Source organism: Dryobates pubescens, chromosome 32 (assembly GCF_014839835.1).
Source record: "Dryobates pubescens isolate bDryPub1 chromosome 32, bDryPub1.pri, whole genome shotgun sequence".
Lineage (NCBI taxonomy): Eukaryota > Metazoa > Chordata > Aves > Piciformes > Picidae > Dryobates > Dryobates pubescens.
This window is the reverse complement of record NC_071643.1, coordinates 8,135,008-8,144,669: the sequence shown is the minus strand read 5'-3', so window position 1 is coordinate 8,144,669 and position 9,662 is coordinate 8,135,008. Positions and strand designations below refer to the sequence as shown.

The window sequence follows — 9,662 nt, the reverse complement described above, 5'->3', positions numbered from 1 at the left end:
ACCAGCCTCAGGTGACTGCAGTGAGAATCAGGATACGGGAGAAATTCTGGTGGGGTTCTCAAACTCCTGCCTTAAATTTCCAAACAACCATTTAAAGAACAATGAAATGTTGCTCTAAATTCACCAGCACAAGGTGAAACAGTAAATTTATAAACGGTTGTAATCTCTTCTTTTGGTTAACCTTCAAAATGGTGGAAAAGCAAAGCACTGCCACTGCGGTGAGGAAGAATCACAAGGCGGCACCACTGCCCACCACAAACTGAGGAGAAAACTCCTCACATTCCAACTTTACTGTGTTTGATTGACAATAAGTCAGTCATGACACAATAGATGTCTTACTCAGTGTAATTAATAATCAGTAATTAAATCAAAAAGAGCCGAAGAGGAGGACGAGGAACGGTAGCTGCCAGCTCCCTGCCCCACAACGGGCCCCTCAGGATTTCCCGCCTAGCCCAGTACAGCAGGGCCCTGCACTGCACAAGAGACTCTGCCCTGCTCCATGGTTCAGCCATGACATCAAACAGCCAAATGGTGCCAGGATGACTTCAAACTGAAAAAAACCAACCAACCAACCAAAAAAAACTATAAAAGGAAGGCAGAGGTCGTGGCTGCTACCTGTCACACACAAGCCTTTGGACACTCAGACAGGAAGAGCTGTGAGGCAGAACTCTTCAGAAACTACCAGCCAAAATGTCAAAGATACTGTTTAGTAGTTTTAACTTTTTATCAATTCTGTAGCACCATTGCTGCTTTAATGGTTTTACCTTCCAACACTCTACCCTCTACAAACATCACAGGTGAGTCCTCCACCAGGCCTTCTTCCTCCTAATCACCAATGCTTCGGTTTCTATAGAGAGGCGCAAGGCTCAAGAGCAGTGGAAATAGCAGAAGCATTTGTTCAACATAGAATTGCTCCCCAGTTTATCAGCCTAGAGACAATTTGATTTCTCTGAGATGTATGTAAGTGGTTTATTTTACAGAAGGCATATAAGTTTTATTTTATTCTCTTATTGCACATCTGAAAATATAACTGTCAAGAATCTGAATATAGCAGAAATGAGTTTCGGGGATCCCAGCAGCGAGAGGATACCCACCAAACAACCCCATAGTTCGCAATCAACTTCTTTATGGCATCTTCAAAGCTACAATTTAATGAAATTGCTAATAAGCAATGCAAAGTGAATACCATCACTTTACACTAGTGAACTAACATGAAGGCTGCAGGATGAAAACACCAGTGGCTGTACCCAAAGATGTGTTGGGCGGCTACACAGGACATAGACAAAAGACTTGCCCTAACTTCACTAAGTCAGGTGAATTAAGCTGCAGAAGGACTCCAACATCTCTCCAGATTGATTCAGTTAACAGTTCACAACAGTACAAGCTTCAACTCATACTTAAGTACAGCTGAAGCCAACGTGAAGGCTCCTCATATTGCTGTGTTCATCTGCTGCTTGTAGAGCAGAGTTATGCAACGGAAATACGGTGCACACAAAGTTGATCGAAGCCATTTAAGCACATACTACTCATTACACAGCCCTGGAGTGTAATAGAGGGCATGAGTAATAGCTTCAGCTCAGTCAGCTGGTCACAAGATGGACATGGATGCTTAGCTCTTAAATATGCAGAAAGTAAGACTACGCTTATAAATGTGAACTGTGTTTCCATGTTGCTTTCTGAATTGGTACTTCTGCTGGGGGAAAAAAGAGTTAATAAGCACTATAAAAGAGACATGGCATTTTAAATACTAATTAAAGAGGTTAATATCAAAGATTAAAAGGATGAAAATTTATTTAGAGTTCTACAACATACATGTCAACTCAGCACCAAATTAAACTTCAACACAACAATCCCTGCAAAAACCCAAGCATGTGAGTGTTGCTCCTGGAGACTGTTTCAAATGGCTTTTACAACCCCATTCATTTTCAGCCAATAGCACAAATAAATGCAATTCAGTACAGAGTTTATGAAAACTGAAGCTGCCCCAGTAGTGAAGCCAGAAGGAACTCAAATAACCAGAAACCTCCACTTAAAAATCAAAGCAAAATCAGCTCCTGAGTATCTGAGTTTTACTAGCTGATAAAGGACTGATCCCATTTGCTCATTTTTACACTTAGAGAAATGATAATCTGTTCTGTGGCAGACAGAACAAAATAATTCATAGACAATTAAGATAGAGCACCACATTTTTGAGGTATTTATGCTGCAATTTAAAAGAGTTCAGTTCAGAATAGTCTGTTTATTAAAGATTGCAATTTGTGATAAAAATCTATGCAAGAAAAGAATTAAGTTTGATTATGAATGCCTTATGTTTCAAAAGCCTTTCAAAACATTGACTAAATAGGCATGTTTCATTTTACTAGCTATAAAAAAAACACCAGTGACTAACAGAGAGCCAGTGCCGGTTAATACCATTAACAAGCTGTTTCTCTGGCTGTATATTCCTATTACCATATGTGGAAACCCACCAGATCAGCACTATCCATCTCCCACTGTTCTTTTCAATAATGACCACTGCCCATTTTTTAAAATTCATACTTCATGAACAAAATTTGCCCATAGATACACTGCTGTGAAGTTCTACCAGGATTACATGTGCTCATTAATGCCTTTTAAAACTTAACAGCAGCTTCCAGTACCTACAAACCTATTATTTCAGTAATTGCTAAAGCATGCAAATTACCTGAAACACTGCAAAGCACAATGGCCATAAATACTTCTGTCTGAGGCACTGAAACAGCAACACCAGCTAATATTTAGCAACCAAATCACCACAGTGAAAGTTCATGTTAATTCATTAAGCTGGAGAAGGCTGTGGGCAAAGGGCTAGGGGGTGAGCTGTTTATATGTTTTTACTTCAGAACATATGCAAGTGTTCACTGCAACTCAACTCCATTAATAAAAACCAAACACAAACCAAAAAAGAAGTATGGTAAGGTGAACTATCAATGGGTAACTTACAGATTTAAATACTGGTCTGATGCATGTGGCTTTCTATTTAAAGCAAGTTCTGCCTTCTTACATATTAATATTTCTTTGGAAAAACACAGATCAAAGTTCATCAAGAGCAACAGGCAAGCTGCTGTGTGGATTGATCTGCCCCTTCCTGCACAAAAAAGCAGCAAAGCCTCATGTCTTTCACTGACTGACATCAGTGAGAAGGCTGTTCTGTCAGCCAAGGCCACAGTTTTTAGCCAGAGGTCCTCCCCAGGCTGCATCTTCATGAAACCACATCCTCAAACCTGCCAGCACAACCACTCCCATTCCCAGTGATCCAGAATGATTTAAGTATTCTCAAGCTGTAAGTCCTTTCTTAAGTGAACATTTTGACTTGACAGAGGTAGAGTGGTCATATACATGTAATAGTCCCAGCAGATCTAAGGCAGTGGGAAACCTCCTGTAAAGGGAAAGCTGATAAATAGCTGTGCTACAGTCTCTTCCATCTACACTACAGTCTGGAGAGGATATTGCATTAAACATGGCCTAACTCCAGATGCCATAAACATCTTAGGGGGGAGAAATCCCTTCTCGGAGGGTCTGACAGTCTTCCTGCAGGGAGAGCTGGTGCTTTAAGTGTCTGCCTTCTCCTAATAACTGGAATCTGTTCCAGTGTGCGCTGGCCCATGGAGCTGCTTCACAGAAGCAGAGGGACCAACAGGGACCTGACATGGCTTCAAGTTCAATTATCACTTCAACAACTTTTTATTTGGAAACCCATGATCTCAGTACTTTTCCGGTCTCCAAAGGAATAAAAGCTCTGCAAGTGCTATGCACAGAAGATTTCCTATCTGCCCACAGCCACTGGGGAGCAGAGCTGGGAAAGAATTCTTCCTCATCATTCCCTCTTGCACTGATTTCCAAACAATCGTTGAGCTGATCTTTGTAAATTGTGTGATGAAGCACTGAAGTGACTTCCCATTATTTCACTTGTTGTGAACTCTTCCACCAGCTTCAGTGGAAGGAGGGCTGTACCCTGAAGATTCTCCACAAAACTGAAACAAGAGCTTCAGTGAAATAATTCAAAGCAGCCTACTCCCCACTACACTTCATTACACCAGATTTTGTTCTTAATCTCTGGTGATCCAAAACCATTCTCAATTATGCACCACAGAGACATCAAAGAAACCTGGTGGGACAGTTTGAGATACCTAAGACAGCTTACCAAGAAAACAAAAACCCCCACAGAACACTCCAGCAGATAAAACAGTATCTAGTTTATTACATATAGAAAGAGATTTCCAGAATTTACAAACACCTACATTTTCATTCCAGGGAAAGAGCCAATTTGTTTTCATTTTGCTGTGTGGCTTTCTGTTGGTTCAGGTCTTTTTTTTTTTTCAGTATTTTTTTTTTTACAATATATACAATGGAAGACTTTTGATTTCTTTTTCCCATTTTTTTTTTTTTTGCCAGTTCCTGTGCAATTGCTGAATTCAAGGTGACACTTGTAAATACCATGTACAGTAATGTTTGTCTTCACTGTAGTTAATACAGAATATTATTTTACAAGGAGTACAAAATAGTTTTTTCTTTTGGAAAGAACTGAGCTCAGCATCAGGGTTATCTTACAACTGATAGTATCAGTAAATATGACTGTACAATCAAGGCCCAGGGACCAATGACTCATATTATATTATTTTCTGAGTTACAATCTTAAAACAAGAATAGTACCCTACTCTATTCTTAGAAGCCTTGTTTTAAGCCGGTTTCCCACTCTGTTTACAACAGAATATAGTATACCTCAGTTCCACATCAAAAAAGATGTGCTGTAGGAAAAGTTACATTTTAATTAAAAAAAGTACATGTATAAATCAGAACCTATGTTAAATATTTAATACTCTTCAACCAACATTAAGTCTGGTATGCAATAATTTACAATGATGATTTGTCATACAGGTTTTCAGCAGCAAATGAAGTTGTGTAAATGTGCTAGTAAAATACCCATTCTCACCATGACGCAGTGGTGGGCACATCAGTTCATGGTGGCCAGCTAAGTCCTTGTGGTGAAAGATGAAGGAAGAGAGACTCATTGTCCAGGTGTCACAGTGCTTCTGCTTGGCACAACACAGGATGTGCAGCTCAGTCAACTAACTCCTGAGGTTTGTGTAAAGTAAACAAACTGAACGGGATGCTTCGTACCCATTAACAGAGGAAGAGGAGGAGAAGGAGGTGAGGTCCTAGTTGTGATAGCATGAAACATTTATAGTCTTGATACCCATGAATTAAACAAAGGATTTGCTGAGGTTGTAGAGGTCATCATTCTGAAATGGAAAGAGAAAGAAAGTTAGCATCAGGGGCACTTCAAAAACTCTTCCCCCTTTTGTTTTCTCCTTTAAGAGTTATCATCCAAACTGGAAATATTAGGCACCTTGAAAAATTATGACACACAGTTGAACTGTACTCAAGCACCTGAATCCCAACAGCATTTAAAACAGATGTTGGCAATAAAATTTAAAGCAGTCAGAATTACATCTAAAACTTGCAAGAGATTCACCTAAGCAGAAACAATTTAAGTGTCCATACAGATTAACTCTGACAAGCTCCAGTAATGAAAGAAGGCAAAGCTCAAACCACTCACCTGCTGCTGGTGTTTTTACCCACTACAAGTGATTCCACTATCAAGCCTCACTGTAGGGCTTCCTGGCAGCCTGCACATAGCCACAGCTTGCACAAGGACAACCAAGGAATGGGACATTAGGAATGCATCATCACCATTCCCTAATGACATACACAGAGCCAGAAAACCTGCATGAAGAAAATCCTGTTGAAGTCCCTATATTTATCTACATTCTGCTTCTTCCTCTGAGAGGGAACTGGGTGAATAACAAGGTCCTGTAACCCTAACGATGCACAGCACAGGTCTAGTGGAAATGAATGTCAGGAACTGCCTTTTACCAAGTCCCACCGGTCTTCCTCATCTTCTGGCTCCAGTCTCCCTGATCCAGTCTACGATGCAACTGTCACTGTGCAATCCCCCAGCCACTGCAGACCACAGCCTGGCCTCATCACACCACAGCCATACCCACCAGGGACTGAACAACACAACAGTGAAATGAATACTGGGTTTGTTTGAACTGCTGGGGCTAGAGAACTACCAGCATTTACAGTTTAGGAGTTTTTCCTAAAATCTGATGAAGCAAGACTCAGGTTTTACATAAAAGCGTGTCTATATTTGATATTAACTACACTCCTGAAAACACAGGGAAACAGTGAATGTTCCTCAGGCTCCACATAGACACATTGAAGTAAATAACTGAAAAGAACTCCTATCCTGTATTCTTTAATTGCCCAAGAAACAAAATTTACTTTGTGTGGTCCTTCAAGTGAAAGGAAAGCCTATCCCTGCAAATGATGTGTGGTATGTTCCCAAAACTCCCTGGAGAATTCTCTCACAGATCTCTTATTTACTTTCAACTTTCTTCTGTGCTCACATTGCAATCTCCTGGAATGCTCCTGCCCAAGTATCTATATACAGCTTGACATAGCTTTGCAGCTTTCAACTTATGTTGGACATAGAATAAGCCAGTAATGCCATACTCCTATTAATAGACAGGCAAGGGACAAAGGAGAAATGGCTTCATTTACATGGAGGAGCAAAGTGTGATTTGCTTGCTGCATACCCTGAAGCAGGTGTTTCACACCCAGCTCCCATCCAGCAAGGGGACCAGAGGACCAGTTGGGTGCTCACCCAACAGCTGGGTGCCTGCCCCAACCCTGCTCATATGGTGAAGAGAAGGAAAGTGAGTAACAGCTTTTCTGCATCACTACACCTTCTGCTAAGGGATTTGAAGTATATAAATAAGGCTTTGCAGTGTCAGGGCCAAGTGCTACACCTCTTCCCTAGTATTAAGGTCATCTAAACTCAAATATATTGAGTATTGAACAGAATGGCCTGTCCAAGCCAATTCTTCACCGATTCAAACAATATGGCCTACAAGTCATCGCAACTGCTGCTAGCAGGCATTAACCCCTAGCCTCAGAAGTCAGGAGAGCAAAGGAAGAGAAACAAGTCTATTTCAAAATCAAAAGGCTTCCCAGATGAATTCACTAAGAAAATAATACTGAGGAAAACTCACATGCTGTTTATTAAAGTTCTGTAGCATGTGTAAAAAGAGTGAAAACACTCATCAGGCTGAAAAATCCATGAGTTTGAGGCTTGGGATGAAGAGCCAGAATCATGCAGCTCACAAAGCAACACAGTTTGTATTTCATACAGGCTTCAGCTGCAGGTACGACAAGATGCAGGCTCACACAGCTTGTAATTACACCTCCAGGATCCTCAGCAGGACAACATAAAAATTCATTGGATCAGAAGCTTCAGTTTTCTTCTAGCTTTGTGCAGCAAAAACCATTTAGACGTTTTGCCACACACTGTCTGAAATTACTGATTGCAATTATTTGTTTTCACACCCCCAATTCCTCTGACAAACCTCTTTCCACAAAACAAAATGTGTAACTGAGAATGACTTCCTGTCACAGACAGCAGTGCCTGCTCTGTCTGAGCACATAAAGACAACAAGAAACAGCCACTCCAAGAGCAAAGGTACTCCTCCACAGTCAGTGGAACACACTCAACCGGCGTTGACTCAGATCCACAGAATTCTGGTTTATGCTTGACTGAGAGCCAAAAGCCCTGTCCTCTCTTTTAGCAAACAAATTCTCTTTGCTGGATTTAAGAGTCCCTCTGAAATTTCTGATGAAACAATCTGCCTCTCCTCTCTCCCAAGTGAATTTTCTCAGTATGCTTCAACGCTGAAAGAGGCACCTTACTGGGAAGTGAAGTCATCAGCTGGACACCTCATTGTTTCTTATCAACAGCCATCAGCATTTCCTTAACAACATACAAGAACTGGACTGGAAAGGAGGGTTTTCATAGAGAGTGCTAGGAGCACAGCAAGTTGAGGTAAGGATCATTAAAACCTGACATCATTGTTGGCAAGCAGAGAAAAGGGAAAACCTGCATTTAATCTATTTCCTATTCACCACAAGTTTCAGCTGGAGTCCCCAGTAATGCAGCCTGCGGTTTGCTTCATGGAAAAAATTAGTGATGCAAGAAAAATGTAGCGAAACAAACGAGCATCTTTAGAAGTTACTACGAGGTACCTCTGAGAAGCAGCCTCTGCTCAACGTCTGTTACGGCACACGGGCAGATTAACACTCTGCCCGTTCCAGCTGGCAGGCTTTCCCCTCAAATCTATTAGCCCAGGCAGGATCCGACACAGCGAGCTGTAGTTCCGATTACAGCTGAAGTCCCATTCTTAAATCCAGTAACTAAAAATAAGATGATCCTTCAGTTTATTTCCATTATCAGGGAGCTGGAGAAGGAGTACTGAATATCTGAACTCTCTGGGAGTGGAGTGTCTAGACAATTTAATAATCATCTTTTCCAAAGACAGGAGAATTTTCATACATAAAGTAGATGTGCTGTTAAAATACACTTAAAAGTTATTCCTTGCTTACAATCCATTCTCTTTGGTATATCCTCACAATTATATCAAAAGAAACAATGTGAAAACTCAGCAGAATCTGAATCTTGAAGTGGAAGAGTTTCCAGAAGGCAATTTAAACTCCTATTCACTATTAAGGGCTAATAATGTGTCTTGTCCTTGCCCTTAGAACACCAAGAGAAATGTCCTTCCAATGGGCTGTTCCATTTCAAAACAAGTAAAATAATAAAGAGGCTCTGGTGCAGCTCCAATCATTTCAGCAAATAAACACAATTACTCTGTCACTGATTAATGTGTCAGGGAAAAATGTGTCTCCCAAACACCAGTGCTGCTTAACACACAGTGACACCTCTCCAGAGTAGCTGGACAGGGAAGAGAGCCAGGAAAATGAAAAGATGACTCCCTCCTGAAGAAAAATGCAGATTTTCCAGATCTACTATTTCCTAACCTTGCTTAAACCCTAATGTATTCTTCAGATCAGTACCTATCCCACCAGCATCTCACCTGAAACAATCACCATGGATTGGATGAAAACTCCTTGTCAAATCACTGGTTATGTCTTATGAGTAAATGTTATTCGTTGTTTACTTTAGTATTGTATTGAGTGTCCTGTTCTGTGTACATTAAACAGTTCTTTACTGCATAATAAACACATCTGCCTAATAGAAAAACTTCAGAAACAACAGTTCAAAATCAGAAGACAGTGTTATGGAAACATGTAAGTAGGTGAATCAGTGTGTCCAGCCTGGGGACCTTCCTCAGTGCAGGTATAATCGAGCATACAAAGTGAACACAGTAAGTAGTCCTTAAAAGTTCATTTACAGCTCTTGTCTCAGTGACATTTGCATGAGCCATCACCTAATTCTAATTAAATGGAGCACACCTACTTAAAATCTGAGTTCACCCACATGTTCTTGTGTTCTCCATACCAATGACGATAAGCAGTGAGTGTTTACAGTTTTTTTGGCATCCCTAACATAAGCACATATATGGGAAGGATCCCAATCAGCTAAATTAAAAACAGCAACTAAAATTTAAAGGAGCTCAAATAACTTCTTTTCAAAGAGATGCAAATATGCTGTACTGTTTCCCAATCTCACATGGAGGAATGAAAGAGCAAAGGAATGCAGGAAGAAACAAAGGTTGCTCCAGTATGGCAACTGCAGCCTGAGAACTAACAAAAGGAATTAAAAATAGAACTAAACAAAGTAATTA

At 40.5% G+C, this 9,662-nt stretch overlaps 1 protein-coding gene across 1 annotated transcript in view; it reads right to left on the bottom strand.

The window, feature by feature from the left end:
• Positions 1-4,347: 4,347 nt before the first annotated feature.
• The window catches only part of IRS1 (insulin receptor substrate 1), a 46,559-nt gene continuing 41,244 nt past the window's right edge, over positions 4,348-9,662 (bottom strand). The window contains exon 2 of the mRNA XM_054175531.1: positions 4,348-5,261. The gene's annotated coding sequence lies outside the window, so the exon portion shown is untranslated. The remainder of the gene's footprint in view (positions 5,262-9,662) is intronic.